We start from the raw sequence: 10,300 nt of genomic DNA on the forward strand, positions 1-10,300 counted from the left end.
TTCCTAGGGCGCGTTGCCTGCAAAGATGTTCAGCCTGTGTTGCCCTGTAAATTGGTCTGCAGGTTACTAGCTATGGCCTCCAGCCCGGCGGGAGGCCCAGATGCTATGGAAATGAAGCCTGCTATTATTAAAAGTAAAAAGCCAAAACGCTGGTGGCCACCACGCCCGCTGCGGCTGCAGCTTCTAAGAGTGATAGCGGTACGAATGAGAATACTAGGATTTTGCAAGGACTAAAGAGTGCAAGAGAGAAAGCGAATGTAAAAGAAGCAAGTGTGCAGTGTAAAAAGTGAATGTAAAAATGGCATAGAGGAGAGTAACCCCCTGCTGCTGGTAGTGAGGAAAAGCAAAAGCCTACAGCACCTGGTATTCCCAGGCGGTCTCCCATCCAAGTACTAACCAGGCCCGACCCTGCTTAGCTTCCACGATCAGACAAGATCGGGCGTGTTCAGGGTAGTGTGGCCGTAGGCAGAAACAGGCCTCTCACTTACTCCTCTTCTACTTTGCAGCCTGGCTGCCGGCAGCTCCTTGCACTACTCCACGCTAGGCCTTTTTCTTTACTTTTTGCCTTCTCTTAAGGGAACTTCATATTCCAGCAGGAGCAGTGCAAGGGCTGGGGGCGGCCCTTATACCCACAGGTGTGGTTCAGCAACCAGTCACAGGCTGCAGCCACCCTCTTTCAAAAGGGCTGGGCGCAGAGTCTGCGCAGGGCTAAGAAACCATCCCGGGGGTGAAAGAAAGAGCAAGCTGGGCCGGAGCCCGTTGTCCAGGAGTCGGCTAAGGAAGAAGGTGAGATGGTTGCCCGTGCCTGGAAGCGAAGCTGCTTTTCAGTCGGCTTCTCTTTTCCTAGGACGCGTTGCCTGCAAAGATGTTCAGCCTGTGTTGCCCTGTAAATTGGTCTGCAGGTTACTAGCTATGGCCTCCAGCCCGGCGGGAGGCCCAGATGCTATGGAAATGAAGCCTGCTATTATTAAAAGTAAAAAGCCAAAACGCTGGTGGCCACCACGCCCGCTGCGGCTGCAGCTTCTAAGAGTGATAGCGGTACGAATGAGAATACTAGGATTTTGCAAGGACTAAAGAGTGCAAGAGAGAAAGCAAATGTAAAAGAAGCAAGTGTGCAGTGTAAAAAGTGAATGTAAAAATGGCATAGAGGAGAGTGACCCCCTGCTGGTGGAAGTGAGGAAAAGCAAAAGCCTGCAGCACCTGGTATTCCCAGGCGGTCTCCCATCCAAGTACTAACCAGGCCCGACCCTGCTTAGCTTCCGTGATCAGACGAGATCGGGCGTGTTCAGGGTGGTGTGGCCGTAGGCAGAGAAAGGCCTCTCACTTACTCCTCTTCTACTTTGAAGCCTGGCTACCGGCAGCTCTTTGCACTACTCCACGCTAGGCCTTTTTCTTCACTTTTTGCCTTCTCTTAAGGGAACTTCATATTCCAGCAGGAGCAGTGCAAGGGCTGGTGGCGGCCCTTATACCCACAGGTGTGGTTCAGCAACCAGTCACAGGCTGCAGCCGCCCTCTTTCAAAAGGGCTGGGCGCAGGGTCTGCGCAGGGCTAAGAAACCATCCCGGGGGTGAAAGAAAGAGCAAGCTGGGCCGGAGCCCGTTTTCCAGGAGTCGGCTAAGGAAGAAGGTGAGATGGTTGCCCGTGCCTGGAAGCGAAGCTGCTTTTCAGTCGGCTTCTCTTTTCCTAGGACGCGTTGCCTGCAAAGATGTTCAGCCTGTGTTGCCCTGTAAATTGGTCTGCAGGTTACTAGCTATGGCCTCCAGCTCGGCGGGAGGCCCAGATGCTATGGAAATGAAGCCTGCTATTATTAAAAGTAAAAAGCCACAACGCTGGTGGCCACCACGCCCGCTGCGGCTGCAGCTGCTAAGAGTGATAGCGGTACGAATGAGAATACTAGGATTTTGCAAGGACTAAAGAGTGCAAGAGAGAAAGCGAATGTAAAAGAAGCAAGTGTACAGTGTAAAAAGTGAATGTAAAATTGGCATAGTGGAGAGTGACCCCCTGCTGGTGGAAGTGCGGAAAAGCAAAAGCCTACAGCACCTGGTATTCCCAGGCGGTCTCCCATCCAAGTACTAACCAGGCCCGACCCTGCTTAGCTTCCAAGATCGGGCGTGTTCAGGGTGGTGTGGCCGTAGGCAGAGACAGACCTCTCACTTACTCCTCTTCTACTTTGCAGCATGGCTGCCGGCAGCTCTTTGCACTACTCCACGCTAGGCCTTTTTCTTCACTTTTTGCCTTCTCTTAAGGGAACTTCATATTCCAGCAGGAGCAGTGCAAGGGCTGGGGGCGGCCCTTATACCCACAGGTGTGGTTCAGCAACCAGTCACAGGCTGCAGCCGCCCTCTTTCAAAAGGGCTGGGCGCAGGGTCTGCGCAGGGCTAAGAAACCATCCCGGGGGTGAAAGAAAGAGCAAGCTGGGCCGGAGCCCGTTGTCCAGGAGTCGGCTAAGGAAGAAGGTGAGATGGTTGCCCGTGCCTGGAAGCGAAGCTGCTTTTCAGTCGGCTTCTCTTTTCCTAGGACGCGTTGCCTGCAAAGATGTTCAGCCTGTGTTGCCCTGTAAATTGGTCTGCAGGTTACTAGCTATGGCCTCCAGCCCGGCGGGAGGCCCAGATGCTATGGAAATGAAGCCTGCTATTATTTAAAGTAAAAAGCCACAACGCTGGTGGCCACCACGCCCGCTGCGGCTGCAGCTGCTAAGAGTGATAGCGGTACGAATGAGAATACTAGGATTTTGCAAGGACTAAAGAGTGCAAGAGAGAAAGCGAATGTAAAAGAAGCAAGTGTGCAGTGTAAAAAGTGAATGTAAAAATGGCATAGAGGAGAGTGACCCCCTGCTGGTGGAAGTGCGGAAAAGCAAAAGCCTACAGCACCTGGTATTCCCAGGCGGTCTCCCAACCAAGTACTAACCAGGCCCGACCCTGCTTAGCTTCCGCGATCAGACGAGATCGGGCGTGTTCAGGGTGGTGTGGCCGTAGGCAGAGACAGGCCTCTCACTTACTCCTCTTCTACTTTGAAGCCTGGCTGACGGCAGCTCTTTGCACTACTCCACGCTAGGCCTTTTTCTTCACTTTTTGCCTTCTCTTAAGGGAACTTCATATTCCAGCAGGAGCAGTGCAAGGGCTGGGGGCGGCCCTTATACCCACAGGTGTGGTTCAGCAACCAGTCTCAGGCTGCAGCCGCCCTCTTTCAAAAGGGCTGGGCGCAGGGTCTGCGCAGGGCTAAGAAACCATCCCGGGGGTGAAAAAAAGAGCAAGCTGGGCCGGAGCCCGTTGTCCAGGAGTCGGCTAAGGAAGAAGGTGAGATGGTTGCCCGTGCCTGGAAGCAAAGCTGCTTTTCAGTCGGCTTCTCTTTTCCTAGGAAGCGTTGCCTGCAAAGATGTTCAGCCTGTGTTGCCCTGTAAATTGGTCTGCAGGTTACTAGCTATGGCCTCCAGCCCGGCGGGAGGCCCAGATGCTATGGAAATGAAGCCTGCTATTATTAAAAGTAAAATGCCACAACGCTGGTGGCCACCACGCCCGCTGCGGCCGCTGCTGCAGCTGCTAAGAGTGATAGCGGTACGAATGAGAATACTAGGATTTTGCAAGGACTAAAGAGTGCAAGAGAGAAAGCGAATGTAAAAGAAGCAAGTGTGCAGTGTAAAAAGTGAATGTAAAAATGGCATAGAGGAGAGTGACCTCCTGCTGGTGGAAGTGAGGAAAAGCAAAAGCCTACAGCACCTGGTATTCCCCGGCGGTCTCACATCCAAGTACTAACCAGGCCCGACCCTGCTTAGCTTCTGAGATCAGACGACATCGGGCGTGTTCAGGGTGGTGTGGCCGTAGGCAGAGACAGGCCTCTCACTTACTCCTCTTCTACTTTGCAGCCAGGCTGCCGGCAGCTCTTTGCACTACTCCAAGCTAGGCCTTTTTCTTCACTTTTTGCCTTCTCTTAAGGGAACTTCATATTCCAGCAGGAGCAGTGCAAGGGCTGGGGGCGGCCCTTATACCCACAGGTGTGGTTCAGCAACCAGTCACAGGTTGCAGCCGCCCTCTTTCAAAAGGGCTGGGCGCAGGGTCTGCGCAGGGCTAAGAAACCATCCCGGGGGTGAAAAAAAGAGCAATCTGGGCCGGAGCCCGTTGTCCAGGAGTCGGCTAAGGAAGAAGGTGAGATGGTTGCCCGTGCCTGGAAGCGAAACTGCTTTTCAGTCGGCTTCTCTTTTCCTAGGGCGCGTTGCCTGCAAAGATGTTCAGCCTGTGTTGCCCTGTAAATTGGTCTGCAGGTTACTAGCTATGGCCTCCAGCCCGGCGGGAGGCCCAGATGCTATGGAAATGAAGCCTGCTATTATTAAAAGTAAAAAGCCACAACGCTGGTGGCCACCACGCCCGCTGCGGCTGCGGCTGCATTTGCAGCTGCTAAGAGTGATAGCGGTACGAATGAGAATACTAGGATTTTGCAAGGACTAAAGAGTGCAAGAGAGAAAGCGAATGTAAAAGAAGCAAGTGTGCAGTGTAAAAAGTGAATGTAAAAATGGCATAGAGGAGAGTGACCCCCTGCTGGTGGAAGTGAGGAAAAGCAAAAGCCTACAGCACCTGGTATTTCCAGGCTGTCTCCCATCCAAGTACTAACCAGGCCTGACCCTGCTTAGCTTCCGAGATCAGGTGTGTTCAGGGTGGTGTGGCCGTAGGCAGAGACAGGCCTTTCACTTACTCCTCTTCTACTTTGCAGCCTGGCTGCCGACAGCTCTATGCACTACTCCACGCTAGGCCTTTTTCTTCACTTTTTGCCTTCTCTTAAGAGAACTTCATATTCCAGCAGGAGCAGTGCAAGGGCTGGGGGCGGCCCTTATACCCACAGGTGTGGTTCAGCAACTAGTCACAGGCTGCAGCCGCCCTCTTTCAAAAGGGCTGGGCGCAGGGTCTGCGCAGGGCTAAGAAACCATCCCGGGGGTGAAAGAAAGAGCAAGCTGGGCCGGAGCCCGTTGTCCAGGAGTCGGCTAAGGAAGAAGGTGAGATGGTTGCCCGTGCCTGGAAGCGAAGCTGCTTTTCAGTCGGCTTCTCTTTTCCTAGGGCGCGTTGCCTGCAAAGATGTTCAGCCTGTGTTGCCCTGGAAATTGGTCTGCAGGTTACTAGCTATGGCCTCCAGCCCGGCGGAAGGCCCAGATGCTATGGAAATGAAGCCTGCTGTTATTAAAAGTAAAAAGCCACAACGCTGGTGGCCACCACGCCCGCTGCGGCTGCAGCTGCTAAGAGTGATAGCGGTACGAATGAGAATACTAGGATTTTGCAAGGACTAAAGAGTGCAAGAGAGAAAGCGAATGTAAAAGAAGCAAGTGTGCAGTGTAAAAAGTGAATGTAAAAATGGCATAGAGGAGAGTGACCCCCTGCTGGTGGAAGTGAGGAAAAGCAAAAGCCTACAGCACCTGTTATTCCCAGGCGGTCTCCCATCCAAGTACTAACCAGGCCCGACCCTGCTTAGCTTCCGAGATCAGACGAGATCGGGCGTGTTCAGGGTGGTGTGGCCGTAGGCAGAGACAGGCCTCTCACTTACTCCTCTTCTACTTTGCAGCCTGGCTGCCGGCAGCTCTTTGCACTACTCCACGCTAGGCCTATTTCTTCACTTTTTGCCTTCTCTTAAGGGAACTTCATATTCCAGCAGGAGCAGTGCAAGGGCTGGGGGCGGCCCTTATACCCACAGGTGTGGTTCAGCAACCAGTCACAGGCCGCAGCCGCCCTCTTTCAAAAGGGCTGGGCGCAGGGTCTGCGCAGGGCTAAGAAACCATCCCGGGGGTGAAAGAAAGAGCAAGCTGGGCCGGAGCCCGTTGTCCAGGAGTCGGCTAAGGAAGAAGGTGAGATGGTTGCCCGTGCCTGGAAGCGAAGCTGCTTTTCAGTCGGCTTCTCTTTTCCTAGGGCGCGTTGCCTGCAAAGATGTTCAGCCTGTGTTGCCCTGTAAATTGGTCTGCAGGTTACTAGCTATGGCCTGCAGCCCGGTGGGAGGCCCAGATGCTATGGAAATGAAGCCTGCTATTATTAAAAGTAAAAAGCCACAACGCTGGTGGCCACCATGCCCGCTGCGGCTGCAGCTGCTAAGAGTGATAGCGGTACGAATGAGAATACTAGGATTTTGCAAGGACTAAAGAGTGCAAGAGAGAAAGCGATTGTAAAAGAAGCAAGTGTGCAGTGTAAAAAGTGAATGTAAAAATGGCATAGAGGAGAGTGACCCCCTGCTGCTGGAAGTGAGGAAAAGCAACAGCCTACAGCACCTGGAATTCCCAGGCGGTCTCCCATCCAAGTACTAACCAGGCCCGACCCTGCTTAGCTTCCAAGATCAGACGAGATCGGGCGTGTTCAGGGTGGTGTGGCCGAAGGCAGAGATAAGCTTCTCACTTACTCCTCTTCTACTTTGCAGCCTGGCTGACGGCAGCTCTTTGCATTACTCCATGCTAGGCCTTTTTCTTCACTTTTTGCCTTCTCTTAAGGGAACTTCATATTCCAGCAGGAGCAGTGCAAGGGCTGGGGGCGGCCCTTATACCCACAGGTGTGGTTCAGCAACCAGTCACAGGCCGCAGCCGCCCTCTTTCAAAAGGGCTGGGCGCAGGGTCTGCGCAGGGCTAAGAAACCATCCCGGGGGTGAAAGAAAGAGCAAGCTGGGCCGGAGCCCGTTGTCCAGGAGTCGGCTAAGGAAGAAGGTGAGATGGTTGCCCGTGCCTGGAAGCGAAGCTGCTTTTCAGTCGGCTTCTCTTTTCCTAGGGCGCGTTGCCTGCAAAGATGTTCAGCCTGTGTTGCCCTGTAAATTGGCCTGCAGGTTACTAGCTATGGCCTCCAGCCCGGCGGGAGGCCCAGATGCTATGGAAATGAAGCCTGCTATTATTAAAAGTAAAAATCCACAACGCTGGTGGCCACCACGCCCGCTGCGGCCACGGCTGTGATAGCGGTACGAATGAGAATACTAGGATTTTGCAAGGACTAAAGAGTGCAAGAGAGAAAGCGAATGTAAAAGAAGCAAGTGTGCAGTGTAAAAAGTGAATGTAAAAATGCCATAGAGGAGAGTGACCCCTGCTGGTGGAAGTGAGGAAAAACAAAAGCCTACAGCACCTGGTATTCCCAGGCGGTCTCCCATCCAAGTACTAACCAGGCCCGACCCTGCTTAGCTTCCGAGATCAGACGAGATCGGGCGTGTTCAGGGTGGTGTGGCCGTAGGCAGAGACAATCCTCTCACTTACTCCTCTTCTACTTTGCAGCCCGGCTGCCGGCAGCTCTTTGCACTACTCCACGCTAGGCCCTTTTCTTCACTTATTGCCTTCTCTTAAGGGAACTTCAAATTCCAGCAGGAGCAGTGCAAGGGCTGGGGGCGGCCCTTATACCCACAGGTGTGGTTCAGCAACCAGTCACGGGCCGCAGCCGCCCTCTTTCAAAAGGGCTGGGTGCAGGGTCTGCGCAGGGCTAAGAAACCATCCCGGGGGTGAAAGAAAGAGCAAGCTGGGCCGGAGCCCGTTGTCCAGGAGTTGGCTAAGGAAGAAGGTGAGATGGTTGCCCGTGCCTGGAAGCGAAGCTGCTTTTCAGTCGGCTTCTCTTTTCCTAGGGCGCGTTGCCTGCAAAGATGTTCAGCCTGTGTTGCCCTGTAAATTGGTCTGCAGGTTACTAGCTATGGCCTCCAGCCCGGCGGGAGGCCCAGATGCTATGGAAATGAAGCCTGCTATTATTAAAAGTAAAAAGCCACAACGCTGGTGGCCACCACGCCCGCTGCGGCTGCAGCTACTAAGAGTGATAGCGGTACGAATGAGAATACTAGGATTTTGCAAGGACTAAAGAGTGCAAGAGAGAAAGCGAATGTAAAAGAAGCAAGTGTGCAGTGTAAAAAGTGAATGTAAAAATGGCATAGAGGAGAGTGACCCCCTGCTGGTGGAAGTGAGGAAAAGCAAAAGCCTACAGCACCTGGTATTCCCAGGCGGTCTCCCATCCAAGTACTAACCAGGGAAGACCCTGTTTAGCTTCTGAGATCAAACGAGATCGGGCGTGTTCAGGGTGGTGTGGCCGTAGGCAGAAACAGGCCTCTCACTTACTCCTCTTCTACTTTGCAGCCTGGCTGCCGGCAGCTCTTTGCACTACTCCACGCTAGGCCTTTTTCTTCACTTTTTGCCTTATCTTAAGGGAACTTCATATTCCAGCAGGAGCAGTGCAAGGGCTGGGGGCGGCCCTTATACCCACAGGTGTGGTTCAGCAACCAGTCACAGGCCGCAGCCGCCCTCTTTCAAAAGGGCTGGGCGCAGGGTCTGCGCAGGGATAAGAAACCATCCCGGGGGTGAAAGAAAGAGCAAGCTGGGCCGGAGCCCGTTGTCCAGGAGTCAGCTAAGGAAGAAGGTGAGATGGTTGCCCGTGCCTGGAAGCGAAGCTGCTTTTCAGTCGGCTTCTCTTTTCCTAGGGCGCGTTGCCTGCAAAGATGTTCAGCCTGTGTTGCCCTGTAAATTGGCCTGCAGGTTACTAGCTATGGCCTCCAGCCCGGCGGGAGGCCCAGATGCTATGGAAATGAAGCCTGCAATTATTAAAAGTAAAAATCCACAACGCTGGTGGCCACCACGCCCGCTGCGGCCGCGGCTGTGATAGCGGTACGAATGAGAATACTAGGATTTTGCAAGGACTAAAGAGTGCAAGAGAGAAAGCGAATGTAAAAGAAGCAAGTGTGCAGTGTAAAAAGTGAATGTAAAAATGGCATAGAGGAGAGTGACCCCCTGCTGGTGGAAGTGAGGAAAGGCAAAGGCCTACAGCACCTGGTATTCCCAGGCGGTCTCCCATCCAAGTACTAACCAGGCCCGACCCTGCTTAGCTTCCAAGATCAGACGAGATCGGGCGTGTTCTGGGTGGTGTGGCCGTAGGCAGAGACCGGCCTCTCACTTACTCCTCTTCTACTTTGCAGCCCGGCTGCCGGCAGCTCTTTGCACTACTCCACGCTAGGCCTTTTTCTTCACTTTTTGCCTTCTCTTAAGGGAACTTCATATTCCAGCAGGAGCAGTGCAAGGGCTGGGGGCGGCCCTTATACCCACAGGTGTGGTTCAGCAACCAGTCACAGGCCGCAGCCGCCCTCTTTCAAAAGGGCTGGGTGCAGGGTCTGCGCAGGGCTAAGAAACCATCCCGGGGGTGAAAGAAAGAGCAAGCTGGGCAGGAGCCCGTTGTCCAGGAGTTGGCTAAGGAAGAAGGTGAGATGGATGCCCGTGCCTGGAAGCGAAGCTGCTTTTCAGTCGGCTTCTCTTTTCCTAGGGTGCGTTGCCTGCAAAGATGTTCAGCCTGTGTTGCCCTGTAAATTGGTCTGCAGGTTACTAGCTATGGCCTCCAAACCGGCGGGAGGCCCAGATGCTATGGAAATGAAGCCTGCTATTATTAAAAGTAAAAAGCCACAACGCTGGTGGCCACCACGCCCGCTGCGGCTGCATCTGCTAAGAGTGATAGCGGTACGAATGAGAATACTAGGATTTTGCAAAGACTAAAGAGTGCAAGAGAGAAAGCGAATGTAAAAGAAGCAAGTGTGCAGTGTAAAAAGTGAATGTAAAAATGGCATAGAGGAGAGTTACCCCCTGCTGGTGGAAGTGAGGAAAAACAAAAGCCTACAGCACCTGGTATTCCCAGGCGGTCTCCCATCCAAGTACTAACCAGGCCCGACCCTGCTTAGCTTCCGAGATCAGACGAGTTCGGGGCGTGTTTAGGGTGGTGTGGCCGTAGGCAGAGATAGGCCTTTCACTTACTCCTCTTCTACTTTGCAGCCCGGCTGCCGGCAGCTCTTTGCACTACTCCACGCTAGGCCTTTTTCTTCACTTTTTGCCTTCTCTTAAGGGAACTTCATATTCCAGCAGGAGCAGTGCAAGGGCTGGGGGCGGCCCTTATACCCACAGGTGTGTTTCAGCAACCAGTCACAGGCTGCAGCCGCCCTCTTTCAAAAGGGCTGGGCGCAGGGTCTGCGCAGGGCTAAGAAACCATCCCGGGGGTGAAAGAAAGAGCAAGCTGGGCCGGAGCCCGTTGTCCAGGAGTCGGCTAAGGAAGAAGGTGAGATGGTTGCCCGTGCCTGGAAGCGAAGCTGCTTTTCAGTCGGCTTCTCTTTTCCTAGGGCGCGTTGCCTGCAAAGATGTTCAGCCTGTGTTGCCCTGTAAATTGGTCTGCAGGTTACTAGCTATGGCCTCCAGCCCGGCGGGAGGCCCAGATGCTATGAAAATGAAGCCTGCTATTATTAAAAGTAAAAAGCCACAACGCAGGTGGCCACCACGCCCGCTGCGGCTGAGACTGCTAAGAGTGATAGCGGTACGAATGAGAATACTAGGATTTTGCAAGGACTAAAG

At 53.5% G+C, this 10,300-nt stretch overlaps 8 non-coding genes and 4 pseudogenes across 8 annotated transcripts; all 12 read right to left on the reverse strand.

The window, feature by feature from the left end:
• Nucleotides 1-348: 348 nt before the first annotated feature.
• LOC142202182 (5S ribosomal RNA) lies at nucleotides 349-467 on the reverse strand. Its single transcript, XR_012716054.1, has one exon. It is a non-coding gene; the product is annotated as a 5S ribosomal RNA (ribosomal RNA).
• Nucleotides 468-1,188: 721 nt separating this feature from the next.
• On the reverse strand, nucleotides 1,189-1,307 carry LOC142202073 (5S ribosomal RNA). Its single transcript, XR_012715951.1, has one exon. It is a non-coding gene; the product is annotated as a 5S ribosomal RNA (ribosomal RNA).
• Nucleotides 1,308-2,028: 721 nt separating this feature from the next.
• On the reverse strand, nucleotides 2,029-2,137 carry LOC142201427 (5S ribosomal RNA; annotated as a pseudogene).
• Nucleotides 2,138-2,858: 721 nt separating this feature from the next.
• On the reverse strand, nucleotides 2,859-2,977 carry LOC142201988 (5S ribosomal RNA). The gene has a single exon (XR_012715868.1). It is a non-coding gene; the product is annotated as a 5S ribosomal RNA (ribosomal RNA).
• Nucleotides 2,978-3,704: 727 nt separating this feature from the next.
• On the reverse strand, nucleotides 3,705-3,823 carry LOC142201443 (5S ribosomal RNA; annotated as a pseudogene).
• A 733-nt stretch (nucleotides 3,824-4,556) lies between these two features.
• LOC142201598 (5S ribosomal RNA) lies at nucleotides 4,557-4,665 on the reverse strand (annotated as a pseudogene).
• A 721-nt stretch (nucleotides 4,666-5,386) lies between these two features.
• LOC142201774 (5S ribosomal RNA) lies at nucleotides 5,387-5,505 on the reverse strand. Its single transcript, XR_012715665.1, has one exon. It is a non-coding gene; the product is annotated as a 5S ribosomal RNA (ribosomal RNA).
• Nucleotides 5,506-6,226: 721 nt separating this feature from the next.
• LOC142201983 (5S ribosomal RNA) lies at nucleotides 6,227-6,345 on the reverse strand. The gene has a single exon (XR_012715864.1). It is a non-coding gene; the product is annotated as a 5S ribosomal RNA (ribosomal RNA).
• A 713-nt stretch (nucleotides 6,346-7,058) lies between these two features.
• LOC142201823 (5S ribosomal RNA) lies at nucleotides 7,059-7,177 on the reverse strand. Its single transcript, XR_012715711.1, has one exon. It is a non-coding gene; the product is annotated as a 5S ribosomal RNA (ribosomal RNA).
• Nucleotides 7,178-7,898: 721 nt separating this feature from the next.
• On the reverse strand, nucleotides 7,899-8,017 carry LOC142201504 (5S ribosomal RNA; annotated as a pseudogene).
• Nucleotides 8,018-8,731: 714 nt separating this feature from the next.
• On the reverse strand, nucleotides 8,732-8,850 carry LOC142201972 (5S ribosomal RNA). The gene has a single exon (XR_012715853.1). It is a non-coding gene; the product is annotated as a 5S ribosomal RNA (ribosomal RNA).
• A 721-nt stretch (nucleotides 8,851-9,571) lies between these two features.
• Nucleotides 9,572-9,691, reverse strand: LOC142202118 (5S ribosomal RNA). The gene has a single exon (XR_012715994.1). It is a non-coding gene; the product is annotated as a 5S ribosomal RNA (ribosomal RNA).
• Nucleotides 9,692-10,300: the final 609 nt, after the last annotated feature.

This window comes from Leptodactylus fuscus, chromosome 4, assembly GCF_031893055.1.
Source record: "Leptodactylus fuscus isolate aLepFus1 chromosome 4, aLepFus1.hap2, whole genome shotgun sequence".
In the NCBI taxonomy this organism is placed as follows: Eukaryota; Metazoa; Chordata; class Amphibia; order Anura; family Leptodactylidae; genus Leptodactylus; species Leptodactylus fuscus.